At 32.7% G+C, this 16326-nt stretch overlaps 1 protein-coding gene and 1 non-coding gene across 2 annotated transcripts in view; one reads left to right on the top strand and one right to left on the bottom strand.

Moving 5' to 3' along the window:
• The first annotated feature begins 3059 nt into the window (after window positions 1-3059).
• Window positions 3060-16326, top strand: part of LOC125072341 (atrial natriuretic peptide-converting enzyme) — a 135079-nt gene continuing 121812 nt past the window's right edge. The window contains exon 1 of the mRNA XM_047682985.1: window positions 3060-3150. The gene's annotated coding sequence lies outside the window, so the exon portion shown is untranslated. The remainder of the gene's footprint in view (window positions 3151-16326) is intronic.
• On the bottom strand, window positions 15250-15341 carry Trnai-uau. Its single transcript is given in 2 exon segments — window positions 15250-15285; window positions 15304-15341. It is a non-coding gene; the product is annotated as a tRNA-Ile (tRNA).

Genomic DNA, 16326 nt, shown 5'->3' with positions numbered 1-16326 from the left:
AGAAAAATCGTATAAATCTCGTTAAAAACGATTACTGTATATACTATGAGCGAGTAGACAATCTATAAAGCGTAGCCTGGTAGCGCGTGGGCGTTACTACGCCGTAGCAAAGCTACGCACGTAGTAGAGGGTGGAGTTCTGTTGTTGTTTTGACGGGAATTGTTGTTGTGCTTGTCTGTGTATTTGCGATCTCTCATTTGTTATAATATTTTTTCTTGCTTTATGATTTTTTTTCAAATGAATAACTTATTTGAATAGCACTTTATATATCTAACTCAAATTTATACATGACCAGTGAATAATAAAATTGATTCGTTGCTTCGTTTTAGCTGAAATATATAATATATGTTAAAATATTTAAATTTATGTTTATTTAATCTCAAGCAAAGATATTTGTTTCGTCTGTAAACAACAGTTTTATATTATTTTTTTCAGTTTTACGGAGATGTGTTAAAAAAAATCACTTAACAAATTTTATTGTGATAGAGATTTTCAAAAAAAAAATATATTTAATATTGGTACGAGATGCAATAGCAACAAACTTATTTAATAAATAAAGCTTTAAGTACTGTCTTTAAGTATAAAACTATAACAGGGCCTTCCCTCGAAGTTTCTCTTTATAAAATATTTGTTATAAAGATATAACTAAAGACGCTGTTGTTATACTTATAAAATATTATCGTTCCATCCTGCAAGTTATGACGTTTTTTTATCCGCCGTCGACTTAATGGCAAGAGGTGTAGACATTGAAACTGTAAAATTTTTACTATTTCTTGTACCATCAATTTATACGCCCCCAATTATCTGAAGTAAGATGTTATATGATGTGTGTATGTGTGTGTGATCAAAAAAACCTTACCATCGTTTACGATTGGTATGTAATTGCGATTACAATTTAATCAATAATAATTCAGTTAGTCAAGCTGTTTTTATACTCCACTTATGCGCCGCTTCATATTTTGCTACAGGGTTTTATTTTCACTTTAAAAAATTTAGCGTTTTCAGATTAAAAGCAACGTGTAAACACACCCCTACCTATTATAACCCGCTTTGCTTGTCACTGGAGCGCGAGAGATAAACACTCGTTCTTGTATGTTATGTATATAATAACAATATCAATTAAATTATTTTCATATTAAGCATAAAGTAAAAAGAAATAAACGATTTACTTGGTGATAGGGCGCTCAAGCCTTTCCATAGAAATATTATTAATATTTTTGTAAAATTGTTATGTAAAAATTATAGATACATACAATCAAAACAAAGATATGTCAATTTACGATTATTTTTAATTCTGAAATAATGAAGGTTTGAATTAATGTTTAAAAATTTAACAATAGGGTTGTCCAATGATATTTTAATATCGATCGATTTAGAGATTATTCGCCATATAATAACTTCATTAAAATCTTAAAAAATACCTGAGTTTTGTTTTTCAGCGATACCTACTGTTTAGAAATTATGAATGTTCGTAATATGTTAATCGGTAAGCTTGCGTTAGTAGTCCGTATGACACGTCCAAGAAGATTCAATTGAGCTTGCATTTTGACATCACTAGTTTGTATTCAAACTAAACGCACAGAGAATATACTGAAAGAAAAATTTAAATATCTTTAATAATGTATTGCATTGTACTAATGTATATTAACAAATAAATAGTAACTAAATGCTTCACAAAAAGCCTTGGTCTTTAATACGCTTAGATATCTACATCGTTGGTAAGAAACACTTTAAATGAATTCAAAGGCAGGTAAATATTTCGTCAACAAAACATCGCTTTACGCGAGGGGAAGTTGGGGAAATAGCGGTAGAGCATTCGATCGATTGCTCTTGCGATCCTCGACCTCTAGAATATATTTTATGTAACATCTAAGTGAAAAAATATTTGCCTATCTAAACAAATAATGTTTATGTATTTTTATTATTAGCATCGTACTCATACATTAAGAAACATTTAGTTCCTAATCTATTTATATAAAATATCTTAACGCGCATCACACGAAAAACGCTTAATATTTTTACACGTAATTTGTATTATTATATTCAGCGTGTTTCAGATAAGGTTTTGTCATGTCATAGAATATAATTCAAGGTATAACGTAGCCACATCAACGTCTGGCTGGGTGTATTAGTGTTAGTGTGTAATACAAAATATTACATGAATATATTTACTTAATCTAATTCAAATAACATATACAATTACTGTTATGTTATAAAGTTTTAGTTATCTGGTATGCCATTCCAAATATTTCATAGAAATGACAGTTTCAATTCTCTGCGACATTTTAAATTAACATCAAAACCATTTGCCAAGGAGACATTACGTAGCTGTCGCTTTAATTTACGTTTAAGTAAATTCAATTTAGTATTTCAAGATAGAATCTATGAAAAGACATTAAAAGGGAGACGATATCGCTTATTTAAAAGCATCACAACATAATTAGGAAAAGACAACATTTTGTAAAACGACGAAAAAATTATGTTAGCATAATATTTTTTTAGTACATTGATTGTTTTTGATGGTTTTTTTTTAACATAGTCGTGTTTAACGATTAATGTATAACAAAATCGCGTCGTCTCCATCAGACTGGAAAGCCTTCGGTCGCTTTCTACGTGCTCGATGAAAGCCGCGAGCTCTTTTAAGGATTTTTACACAGCGAAAGTATATTTCTCGCTTTCAGGTTATAAATGAATAATTTGCTTTTATAAATAATTGGTAGATATATGTGCTTACATATCATTATTTCAATTTATTTTGTAGGGTTATAATTAATTCCAATTCATTAGGCATTTACCGTTTATAGTTTGCATTGTATTAGCAAACCAAGAGATGTTTTTTTAATTTCCTCTTTATTTCCCAAGACGTGTAGGAATATGAATACAAAAGGGAGTTTTTCTTATTTAAAATGATATAAATTTTTCAGGAGTCCAGGCATCTCTTCTGGCTGTAGGAAAAAATCTAGAAAAGTGAAAGAAAGCGAAAGCGAAGCTTCACTAGTAGTGTGCGCTGCACCACGCCGGTGGCAGAGGCAGGGGGGCGCGTCAGACGGCCGCCTACGCGCGAGCCAGCGGACGTCTGCCACAGCGGCCGGGCCCGGCGCCCGCCGCGCCCGCACCTACGGTGTGAGCGCTACGATCGCTACATTTCGGGTAAGTTTTGCTACGAAATATTTATTAACTACGATATTAATAATATTTGTGTGTCATACGTATAAGCGCGTTATGCGCTACGGGACGCGTTATCGGCTACGGTCGATTTAACATTGGTGACTGTTTATCTACGAAATATTTGAGATAATAATATTTTGGGTGCTATTAGTGCGTTGCTACGCCGCCGTTATCTTCTTTATGTAGGTTTTTTTCTGCGTTATATTTACACGGCCCATGTCATAAAATCCTTATTATTTTTATATTTTTTATATATATGTATGTACATATTTTGTTGTGCGATTGCAAAGTGTAAAAGGCGAGTTTTAGTTAAATTTCAAATCATTGAGCAGTTTATTGTATATTTCAAATGATAAACCACAACTTGTATGTATATATTGAATTTGCTGGTCAGTTGGTGTCAGTTGTTTTTATTTCGTATTGGTTGTTCGGCTTAATATTTTAGTTCGGTTTGTTTATTTAGGCGTGGGAAAGTATTATAATGTATATAACTATTTTTATTTGAAAACAGTTTTATTTAATTGTAAAATATTGAGCAGTTTTTAAATTTCGAATGTTTTGACTTTTACATAATTTAAATAGCCAATAAAACTTGTTAATCTTTATATACCTTTTCGAGAATAATTATTCATTTTGTTTTGCTATAAGTCATATGATTTAAATATCTCATTTTTCTTCCAAGTTCTACTAACGTTCACTTTATCTTACCAGAACTCAGTCTATTATAATATGTTGAATACAAAAGAAAAATATTCTTAGAAGTTTCAATGAATTTAAGAACATAATCATTTAGTTATTTTATTTTACAAATAAAAAAAATACGTTACTGCGTTGTTCTTATTACAAATACGATGGTTCTATTTTCAAAAATGATGCTCGTTGAATTACTTTCTTACACAATCCTCTAAAGCTTTGTATCTCTCTTTGTATATGTGTCATGTTTGCCATATTGAAAATGGTAGTGTTGGCCAATATCCATAATCGATACATGTGTCTTATAATTGTTGTAATTATTAAAGTCAATGTCGTTTATCACATTCTGAAATTTAATGGCCAAGTGCGGGCTATATACATGAAAATGTTTTTACCCAAGTTATATGAGTTCAGAAATAAGAGCTGATCAATAATTCAATTCTCTTAATTACTAGATAAACATATGCTTGTTTGAGATCATTGTTCCATTATCTCGATTAGTACTATTTACTTTACATTTGCATCGAATAAGACCAATAGGTCGATGGATTTGTTGTTTATATCATTGTTTAAATTAATGTAAATGGGATGCCTCTACAGCTTGAGTTACTTTATGGTACGTTTCTGAAATGAATTGGCTTGGAATTTATGTATATTCGATTTTTAAAAAGTAACAAAAGAACATTAGATGGTGACAAAACATTTATTACAATAAAATGATAATTATGCATGTATTTAGTGCATTTTGATATGGCCCGGAATTTTATATTTTAGCGCGTCCCAACTTCGCACGGCTCGAATAAAGGGTCTACATAAATAAGGTTTACATTGGGAGACAAATATATAAAAACACAAAAAAATATTTTTATTCTGGACCAAGGCCTATTCTTGCGTACGCATCTTAACAAAATTTAATCTTAATCTTATGATTAATTTAGGAACCCGCAAAGGACTAATATTCATTTTTATTTATTAAGAAGATAATAGATAATCGTTCAATACGCGTATTTGTATTGCTCGCCTAAGTTGTCTCCCGAACTCAATTTTGTTCTCAAAGCAAAGTCAAGAGCTAACTATAGATATCCGTGATTAATTTCTGATAGGTCAACGTAGAGTCCGTATTGATTAAATGAAACTTTTAAATCAATTTTAAATTAGCTCAGAATCAATTTATGTACTTGGATATTCTCGGTCGGATTTAATTTTTTTAGAATGTTTCTTTACTTGTTTGTTTTTTTAAATGAATTAGGTGGGTAATGAGGAAAATGGTAACAATTCAAGTTCAACATAATTAACTTTTGATCAAGTATCTTGGGGAATCTTTTTGAGGTGCCGGATAACATTTAAGTCGATATTAAGTAATAAACGTATTTTTTAATAGGCATACCTTACCAATATTTAATGAGATTATTAGCATTTTTTTAATTAAAACATCTATCAGGAATCCGGTTGGAACGACTCGTATTCCGTGATGATACGGCAATAATTGAATTTGTCAATTTTTAACGATTTTTTTTGTAAATTAATAATTAAAATTTTAATTAAGCTACTCAACATTTGATTGATTTAAAATTTTGAAGATTTTTGCGAAACGTATGTAAAGTGGCGTGAGTCAAGTAAAATTAATTAAAAAAAATAAAAATTAAATACAATATATAAAATAAAATAAATGTCTGCAAGCCAAAAAAAGTTTTGGCTCCCCTTTGGGCTACCCGGCTGTGAGCGGATCGAATAAGAGTATAACGTTGATTTCGAAGGACAAACAAAGATATTTCAAACAAAGGGCTTTTGCTATTGTATAGATTTTTACATTAATATTTTATCACTATCAGATGAATAGTTAAGGAACGCATAGAGGACAAACTTTTCATTCTAAGGTTCCTACGACACTTGCATAGATTTCGACAAGATAAGACGAATAGTAGGAATAAAAATAAAGATTAGAGTATTGATATCTAGAAAACTAATTCAAGTATCAAAAATGTCGGCATATTTCGTCGAGTTTAATTCTCCGTAAGAAACATAGTTTTGCCGAAAACATACGAACATTCATCATTAACACTGAAATCAAAATAAAATTATACTCTTACGTCAGGGACATACAGATAATTATTAAGAATATTTTATTTTGATGCGAACTGAAGAATATTAACATTTAACTTTCAATGTTAAATATAAACGTAAAGACGTTCGATGAAACTATTTAAAAAAAAATGTTATACGACGATGTTGATGACGTATAATATTTACGCGAGACGTATAATATTTTAAAGATACATTTAGTTTTTGTATTTGACATATCCCACTTTATTAACGAAATAAATTAAAATTAATATATTAACAATTGCTTCTAAATATATTCTTACATATGTTATATAATTATGTTCGTAAAACCATAAGAGATTTTTGTAAGACATACATTCTATTACTAAGAACAACAAGCAAGTTACGTCTGTTTCCTGACAACACGGGGTTGATAATTCTTTTACGGGATAAAGTGTACGCTTTTACAAAAATAACTCAGAGAACGTTCAGAAATGTTTAATTGTTAAATAAATATGTTAAGGAACGTTTGTGTGTAGAATATTATAAAACTAATTAGTTTCTAACACATTTTGGGCATGTAATGATCTCCAAGCCGTTTCTAGCACAAATATTAATATATTAATCTGACAATCTATACTAATGTTACAAATGCGAAAATAAATCTGTCTGTTACTTCTTCGGGGTATAAATAGCTGTATCAATTTCGATAAAATTTTGTATCGAGATAATTTAAGCCCCGTGGAGGTGGAGGCGACTATTTACTATTTTAATTACGACGACCTCCGTGGTCGAGTAGTATGTACACCGGTTTTCATGGGTACGCCACTCCGAGGTCCCGGGTTCGATTCCCGGCCGAGTCGATGTAGAAAAAGCTCATTGATTTTCTATGTTGTCTTGGGTCTGGGTGTTGTGCTACCGTCGTTACTTCTAATTTTCCATAACACAAGTGCTTTAGCTACTTACATTGGGATCAGAGTAATGTATGTGATATTGTCAGATATTGTCCAATTCAAGTTTGTGTACTAGTAATACTAGAGCTTTTTGTCGGCTCATCTAGATATTTGAACTCGAGACCGCGTTATCAGCACTCCTATGAGCTAGCTATTAGACCACTAAAACAATTCAGTCTATAAATAGTAAACGTACAAAGTGAATAACTGTGGATAAAGTAATGACTTAGTTTATCCGCCGTTAACCGGTACGAACCGGTATGAGGTATATATGGAATGCAAAACAAAGTTGGAAACAATATTAAACGTACAAGTTTACGGAACCCATTTGAAGTTGACGTTTAACCTATTGTTAAGCGAAACTTGAAATACACTCGCAGTTTCACTAATTTGTAAGCCTTTCGGAAAAGCCAGATAATTACATTATATTGGATAAGTTTTCCATTCACATTCTTTTTTCAGGTAAGTGAATTAAATGTGTCATGTGACGTTTTTTAAATAGGTCATTTGCCTCCTTTAAACAAGTTTGACTGACTGACAAACATTGTACAGCCTAAGTCAGGTTTGATTGGATGATATTTTGCACAGGAATTTCTTATGGAACGTAAAGTAGCATTAAGGAAGAAATTCCAAAAAATTGTCTTCATACGAAGTTAAATAGGGGATGAGAGTTTGTATGGCTATATGTTATATTCGATGTTAAAAATATATAAATCGATATTTCGTCTTCTGCTAATGAGCTCAATTAGAATGACATTTTTGAGATTCGAAGTATTAGAATTGGCGTTTATCTTCTGAACCTGTCTGTTATGACAGAACTGAGAAAACTTGGACGGTTTGGATGAAAAATTGCATTCGTGTATCCACCAACCAGCATTTGTTGAATAAAATCTAACTCTTCTCCTTTAAAATAGGGGAGGTCTTATCCAAGCAGAGAGAAAGTTGTATGTTATCATGTTGTTGATAATGACGATGATGTCGTGATCGACTCCAAGCGCAGTACCAAAGGCTTTGCGTGCTTTATGAGGCACGGGATTGTACACACTTCTTACTTATACTCAGGGCTTATACTGAGAATTTTTCGACTGAAATCCCCAATATTTTTTTATCGGTCCGATCTAGGTTTTGAACTCAAGACTTCGGGACCTGGGAACAACGAATCTGTATTTTCATATAAGAGTGCAATTGAGTAAATAATTTCATATATTTTTCCTTTTAACATTATGTTACAGTTGCTTTTCATAAGAACGTATCGCGTATCATATAGTCGAGTTGAATGCATACTTGTAAATGCAAAGTATTCTGTTGCTAACGAGACACGCCATCCTTGCCATCGCTCGACACACGCCTCCAACTAGTGGAGTAAATTTGAGTAGAGCAAGTTTGAGAGACTCGGTATTAAAGTCTCGGTAAAATGATCTCTACTTGAATGTAGTACTTATTATTGGAATAGTTTAGAAGATAGTTTAAAAAAACGAGACCTCGAGAGAAACGTAACCTCCTCACCCGGTTGGATCGAAGTTGCTTTCGCTATATATAAAGCGTTATTTAACAGACACAATAAAATAATTAACAACGTTTGAGAGCAATCAAACGACAATGCCAAAGGGAGTTATTAAAAATCTAATTAAATAAATAAGCTTAAATATCTTTTTATGAAATCGTATACCGTAACCGTAAATACTCCTAATGTCCTCATGGTATATAGAAAGACAAAACATCAATACTATTTAACTGTATTGTCATTACGTCACAAGAAATAAAAAGTTATGTATGTCTTTTTCATTATTAATTTTATAATCTTTTTTTTAAGTATTTTCTTTTCAGCGTTCTAAGGCACAAAAATAGTGAATCTTTTATAATACATTTATAAAAATCAATCACAATTGATATATGCAAATTAAATGCGAAAACCTAAAAAAATACTTATGAATACGGTCACACGTCACCTTGCGCTCACTTACAACACGACTAATTTGACTGAAAAATGGACTTGAGGTATATAACGCTAGTCATGATACTCGGATACTCCACATTTATTTCACCCCACCTGGTTTGAGTCCTACTATTCGCCCAGTGACAGTGTTATCGAGCCGAGCTAACAGACAAACTCATTTAAAAGAAAGACTACTGAAAAATGCTGTAGCAGTGACTAAACGAGTTAGAAAATCGACACAGGTTGCAGAGACGTTATGTTTGACATTTGCATTTCTCTACTCATATTTCAGTTTTACTTGCTATTGTATAGTTTAAACGCATGACGGTCGCGCCACGACGCTAACACCCAGTGTTCCCGCCGCATCGATGTACACTAGAAGAGGGCGCCCTTTTGGGCGTTCAGGCGAAGGCGAGTCTGCATGTAATATTTCATGTCGATATTCGCCATTTTTCCAAGAGATTTAAACGGACTAGGATTGCTGTCACGATAGGTACTCTTTGTCGCAAACCCTGAAGCTGAGGTTCTGCAGTAGGAGACGCTTGACTTGAATGTGGCAACGATTGCATGGCTTAGAAATATATTTTTTAGCTGTCTATTCATAGCACCCGCTATATTTTCAATCCAAGGCGTTTTAAGTGCTCTTCGGAGCAGCGAATACGGTCAAAAGTGAGCCTGTGTATTTCACGTATTTGGCCTTTGAGGCTTTACTTGGACCTTTGAGTCATCAACGCAGACGTGCGGTTCTTTTCTCCTCGGCAGTTTATAGAACCGTAGCCAAAAGATCAACGAAGTATTAGATGGATGTTAGTATCAGTTCTGGTATATATGTATGTATATACTTGTTCTTATATTGTTTGTATGAAAATCCGTTCGAATTAAAGTATATTATTTCGTAATAAAAAAGTAGGTATGTTGTGTGTAATAATAAATTACATTACGGTACTTATTTTTATATTCACGTATTGTGTCGCTGTTAATGCCGAGACGAGTTATCGATTTTTTATTATCCGTATCAACATGTAATTGGATTGAAATACGGTTATATCGAAATCAGTTCTGTTTACTAGAAATAAAATAAAGGTTATTTTAGGTTGCATTTCATTCATTAATATTTTATTTTATAAAATGTATGGGGTTGAAGTTTCGATTCAACGTCGGTATGTAGGATATATTTAATCATATTAGAGATCGTAAAAAGATTGATATTCATATTACTACGATATAAATTACATTACATCTACAGATTCCACCAAGAAGAATCTGCGAGAAACTCAGTAGTTGCTTTAATTCGATGAACATTATTATTACATATGTATTCGGTATGACAAGTAAATAATTATTTATACATTATGAAAATCATTGAATATTAACTCAATAAATGACAAATGTTTAATTTTGATGTGTTTTGTATTGGCGCGTCTCGGGAGTAAAATCGGTTCGTATGCCGTGACGGCAAACTGTAACGCTCTCTTATCCCGTCTTGCCTCTTTCCACCAGTGGTGTCTGCACCCTGCGTGGAACGTACACTTTATTACTATAGTTATAGTTACAAACAAAATTGTATATTATTCTTATATTATATCCATGTATAAGACTATAACTAACCAATAAGACGCTGTGGTGTGAAATTATCCGTAAAGCCAATGGCCATACTTGTGTGAAGTGCCTTTGTTACCTTGAATCCGCGTCGCGGTCTTCACTTATCTCCTTAACTCACCCAGGTGTGTTTCGTCCCTTGTACAATTTCTGGACAGTTTACTTTAATAAAACATGGCACACGTTAATCGATTGTAAAAAGTGAGTATAAATCAAAGGAAAAATCTTTGTAATGTAAACTGAAATTTTGCTTGCCGATAATAGTTGCTTATGTAATTTTATGAGTATTTTATATAATTAATTAATTTCTGACTTTTTCCAATCTCAGGGATACATATCCATAAACACCAGTGTGGAAAATGTGACTGTGCACAAGTGCGCACAAGTGTATACAAACATTGACCAATGATTTCACGCGCTTTGCGAGGCACACATTATAACAGTCATCTTTCATTTTACACTAACAACCATTATCTTTAATCCTCGTATTCTCCGAAACGGCACTATTATACCATAGCCACTGGACCGACCATTAATACAACTATAAATAAAAGTTGACATGACACATTAATTCTACTACTTTGACAAATGAAATAAAATCCGTCCACGTAACTTTATTTATCGTCGTGCCTTTTTATTTTGATCAAAATTATTAAGGGTCTATTTATATTATAGAGAAATGGATGGGAAAATAGGCGACCTGATAGTGAGTGGTCACCATCGCCCATAGACTTTGGCTGTAAGAATTAATAACCATTCCTTAAATAGCACCAATGCGCCACCAATTTCGGGAGCCTAGATGTTATGTCCCTATTGCCTGTACTGGCTCACACATCCTTCGAACCGGAACACGACAATACCAAGTAATGCAGTTTGGTGGTAGAATATGTAATGAGTGGGTGGTATCTACTAACCTTGCACAAGGCCCTACCACCAAGTAAAGATTATTAATTATTATTATTCATCGCTTAACAGTATACCTGTTGTAGTAGTAGAGTATGTTCTATAAAAAAAAATTAGTTGTATTACTGGAAATTGAGTAATATAAGTTTCATTCCTCACCTTTAAAATAAGATAACATAATAAAAACGAACAAAATATACGTCACATATCGATGTTCGATATTTGAACATTTTAGATTGCGTCTATATCACGTTACTGGCGGGATATATCTTTCTCTTTCTCACTTATGCGGATGTCTAATAGAGAGGGTGAAATAGGACGTCTTACCCTGACTCTAAATGCGGGTCAAGTTCAGAAGACATCTGGAGGGCAAATTGGTATTCTTAAGTTTCACAATAAATCAAATTAAATTGGTTCCAAATTCATTTTTGTTCAGTATGGAATATAAGTTTTTATAGAAATGTATAAATATATTTTTCTTTAATACATTAAGAATATTACCTGATTTCTTGAAAGTGAATAAATCAACACTAAGATAACAAATCTCAACAGTTCATTTTAATGCTTTAATCTCAGGTTCTACAGGCCCGATCATTTTGATTTATCGAAAGCTATTGGGGTCAAATTATTGATAGAGCCGAGATGGCCCAGTGTTTAGAACAGTGGTTTCGAGTTCAGACCCAGGAAAGCACCACTGAATTTTCGTGTGCTTGATTTGTGTTTATAATTCATCTCGTGCTCGGCGGTGGAGGAATTTCTACGAAATTCTGCCACATATGTATTCCACCAACCCGCACTGGAGCAGTGTGATGAAATATACTCCAAACCTTCTCCTTAAAAGGAGAAGGCCTTAGTTCAGTAGTGTGAAATTTACAGGCTGTTAATGTTATGTACCGTTATGATACATGTCAAAGAATTTAAATACGTAGGAAGCGAGATAAATTAAAACAAAAACTACGAATGAGAAAATTTAGTGATGTTTGCCCGGGTTTAAACCCGCAACTAATCGTTGGGTCAATAATAAATAAATAAATAAGTGTTCAAATTATCCTCATGCATTAATATATCTTCAAGATTATTGTTAAACTCTCGACAAGAGTAAATAGAATCGATCACCCTTGATTGCTATTTGTCAAATATACTTTTGCTGATATTGAGATTGTTGTTTCGTTATCATATTCGCTTCTGATATAGTAAAATTGCCGAGATGGCCCAGTGGCTAGAACGTGTGCATCTTAACCGATGATTTCGGGTTCAAACCCAGGCAGGCACCACTGAAATTTCATGTGCTTAATTTGTGTTTATAATTCATCTCGTGCTCGGCGGTGAAGGAAAACATCGTGAGGAAACCTGCATGTGTCTAATTTCAACGAAATTCTGCCACATGTGTATTCCGCCAACCCGCATTGGAGCAGCGTGGTGGAATATGCTCCAAACCTTCTCCTCAAAGGGAGAGGAGGCCTTTATCCCAGCAGTGGGACATTTACGGGCTGCTAATGCTAAAAAAATAAATAAATAGTAAAATTAAACATAAAAACATTCAACAACAATAACATTATTCGAAAATCAGCAACTAATCACATAATCTACAGCCAAACCGAAGCCATCCAATCTAAGCCAGTGTATCTGTAGTTACACTGGCAACAAGGGGCATAATATCTTAGTGTAGCGTTGCATCGGCAATCTAACGAATGGTTAATTATTCTAACTGCGCCCATGTCTACGAGCGTGCGATTTTTATCCATAAAAATAACCTGAATAATTGCCTAGATTTATTGTTTAATAAAATGTCACAAAAACGTAAAAACGTATGTCCGATATCAGTCGTAGCGCCAAATTTAAATGTGGATGAACTTACTGGGCAGGTTATAATAATGCAAAGATGTTTGTGTAAAGATAAATCCGACCAAAGAGTCTTCGCGTACATTTTTTGAAGTTAGCTAGACTGTGGAGGCAAATAAGTCAATGTGTGTTATTATTGAATACATTTTAGTAATAAATAAAGACAAATCAGCTTAGTACCTTTTTCTCACTTGAAGTGGAACGTTTTTAGAATCAGTGTTAGCTTCTTCGGCGAACGGTATTACAAAAACACAATTGCTCGGATCACACATACAAAATCCGGATAGTGCAATAGGACGCGTCTTTTTATGAATACGTTAAAGTTCCATCAATTTAATTAGTATTTATTCAGGTTATAGAACTTTATTACTCATAAAGAACCTTACACTTTTACCTTAAAGTTCACTTTACAATGAGCAATACATATAATTTATGTACAAAGTTAGTTTCAGAGGTAGAACTATTATAATTTTTATTTTTTATTTGATTTTATATAGGTCATATTCCATAAGACTTCAACTTGTTATACCCACTAGTTTAACCTTGAGTGCCTTTTATATCAGTCAGTCATTTTGCAATTTTATTATAAGTAATTTTCATGGGTTCGTTTCAGTTCATCGAAATACTACGAAATGCAATATAAAATAACAAATAAACGCTACCAATTCAATCCAGGGTTTAATGTAATTCTTAAAGCATGAATCGTTTTTAGTTTTAATAAACATTATAAAATGTCAAAGAGTATTTCCTGGTATCGCTATTCCCGTGTAACGGATTATATTTTTAGATTAAATAATTTTCTGTGAACCTTTCAAACATATTTATACCTATAGTTTCAAAATGTTAAGATTTTTTTTTGTTTGATTTTGAACTTGTGATCAATATGGAACTTTCATATTATTTTAGTTTAAAGTTTCAGGTCGAATAAAGGCTTTGGCGCAAAAAATTAGAACATATTGAATGTTGTAATTTTTTTTAGATATAATCCAGGTAGATAATTGAAATTAAAACATCATGTGTCAAATGAAACTGTTATTTATTTGCACCCATAAACCCACTCTGAAGTAGAGTTGTGGAATAAGTTTTAAGCTATTCACGGATAGGAAACTAGTGGTTAATTTATTTTTTAATTCGATATTCCTATAAACATATAAATAGGTAGTGGATATGTATGAATCCTGACGTATAGAACAAATACGATTTCTAGTCTACGTAATGTTTAGAATAATCTCTCATAGATTATTTAATAAACACATTTCCTGTAAAGTGTATGTATTTCCTATTAATTGTATGAAATTCCAAGATGATACTAGGAAACATAAAACCTAGGGCTTAAAGTTATTTATAAGAAACCGAAGACGCGAAGGACAAGCTGAATATTCCGTAGCGTCGAAGGCCACCGAGTTTCGAAATCTTGATAGTACTAAAGGATTATAAAATCGTTCATTCATAAGCGCGATACGTGACTCGTGAAATACGTGAAAAAAAACAAACAAATGTATTTATTTATTGAACGTCCACCCACTCATCAGATATTCTACCGCCAAACAGCAGTAAACTCAGTATTGATGTGTTCCGGTTTGAAGGGTAAGTGAGTCAGTGCAGCTACAGGTACAAGGGCCGTAACATCTTAGTTCCCAAGGTTGTTAACGCATTGGTGATGCACGGAATGGTAAATATTTCTTACAACGCTATAGTCTATGGGCGGTGGTGACCATTTACCATCAGGTGGCCAATTTGCTCATCCACCTACCGATAGCATAAAAAAACGTCATACAATAAACTAAATAAAATAAAAAAAAATAAGTATATTATGTCGACATTTTGGGTTACGACATTGTAAGCTGTCACCTCGTTAACATTGGATCCCATATGTCCTGGAACAACGCGTTATTATAAATGTATTTATGTCCTCACTACCGACCTTAGTCGTGGCGACTATACTCGTCAGAGAGTAGATAATTGGGCAAGAGATGTGATCATACTTCAGATTAGACGTACACTAACGTAAACCCTTCTCTCATTTACATGGCAATTCATCAGAGACACGTAGTCCAAGTGCAACGTCAACTAATTTACTGTTAAATGTGATAAGAAAAGATACAAAAACGTTGCTCCAGGTGAGGCTCGAACTCACAACCCCGGCATGTCTCGCACGCACTGCGCTATAAGTACCGTGCGCTGACCGATTGCGCCACTGGAGCTATATGTTCGAATGCCAAAAATTTGATAGTTAGAGATTATCTTGAAGTTCTCTTTTGTACGTAATAGGATTGTTATATACATTAAGAAAGTGGCTACTAAAAATTTGCAGTAAAACTTCGTTTCACGTTTTTACTCCATTTGACATATAGTAAGTTAGACGCGCTATATTTTCGACATTTTTTCACCATTATGATGAATTCCTGATCAATCAGTATTGTATCAAGTGAAAAAGTAAAAAGATCTTAAAAATCCTTTTTTTTAAAAATATTTTTTCTATAACCTTTTTTTGTGTACCTATTATTTGTTAACGCTAATTTCAAGATGGCGGCTAACGAAAACTCCCAACATGGCTTTGTATTTGGCGCCTTGATTTATTTCTAATGTATTCTCAGCCTATCTTAAAACACAATTCTTATTATTTCTTGATAAAATTTATATCGTTTCTATTTACTTATTTAAAATGACAACTATTATGATAGATAGCATTTTCAATTTCTCTCGACCCGCATATAAAAAGTCAGATTGAGTTTACCAATTCTGAGAATAGTGGTCAAGGAAAAGTAGCATTAAATCTCTAGCAGTTTCGCGATTCGCTACTTACCTTCGACAGGCCCATTACTTATAAAGTGTATAAAATTCCACACCTGGTAGTGAACTTATTACGTTTCATAACAATTGATATAACAGTTTATCGTATAAAAGTATATAATACGAAATGAAAATGTATTTTATTTAAGTGGTCTTTTTAACAAAGTTATTTTATATTAATTACAATTATATATATAAGGATTATTAGTTTATATTCGTTTTTTTTTTTTTTTATTTAAACGTTTAACTTATTGAAATGCAAATTGTGTGTTTCATATAATTTGAAAAATTATATGTAATGATAGCATGAATTTTGAGATATGAATAAGTCACTATTCTTTATAATGTCCACGTATTCGTCGTATTGTGGATCGGTGTCTCACTCAAAAACTTTTC

Source organism: Vanessa atalanta, chromosome 1 (genome assembly GCF_905147765.1).
Source record: "Vanessa atalanta chromosome 1, ilVanAtal1.2, whole genome shotgun sequence".
Classification (NCBI taxonomy): Eukaryota; Metazoa; Arthropoda; class Insecta; order Lepidoptera; family Nymphalidae; genus Vanessa; species Vanessa atalanta.
This window is presented reverse-complemented; position numbering and strand designations above follow the sequence as displayed.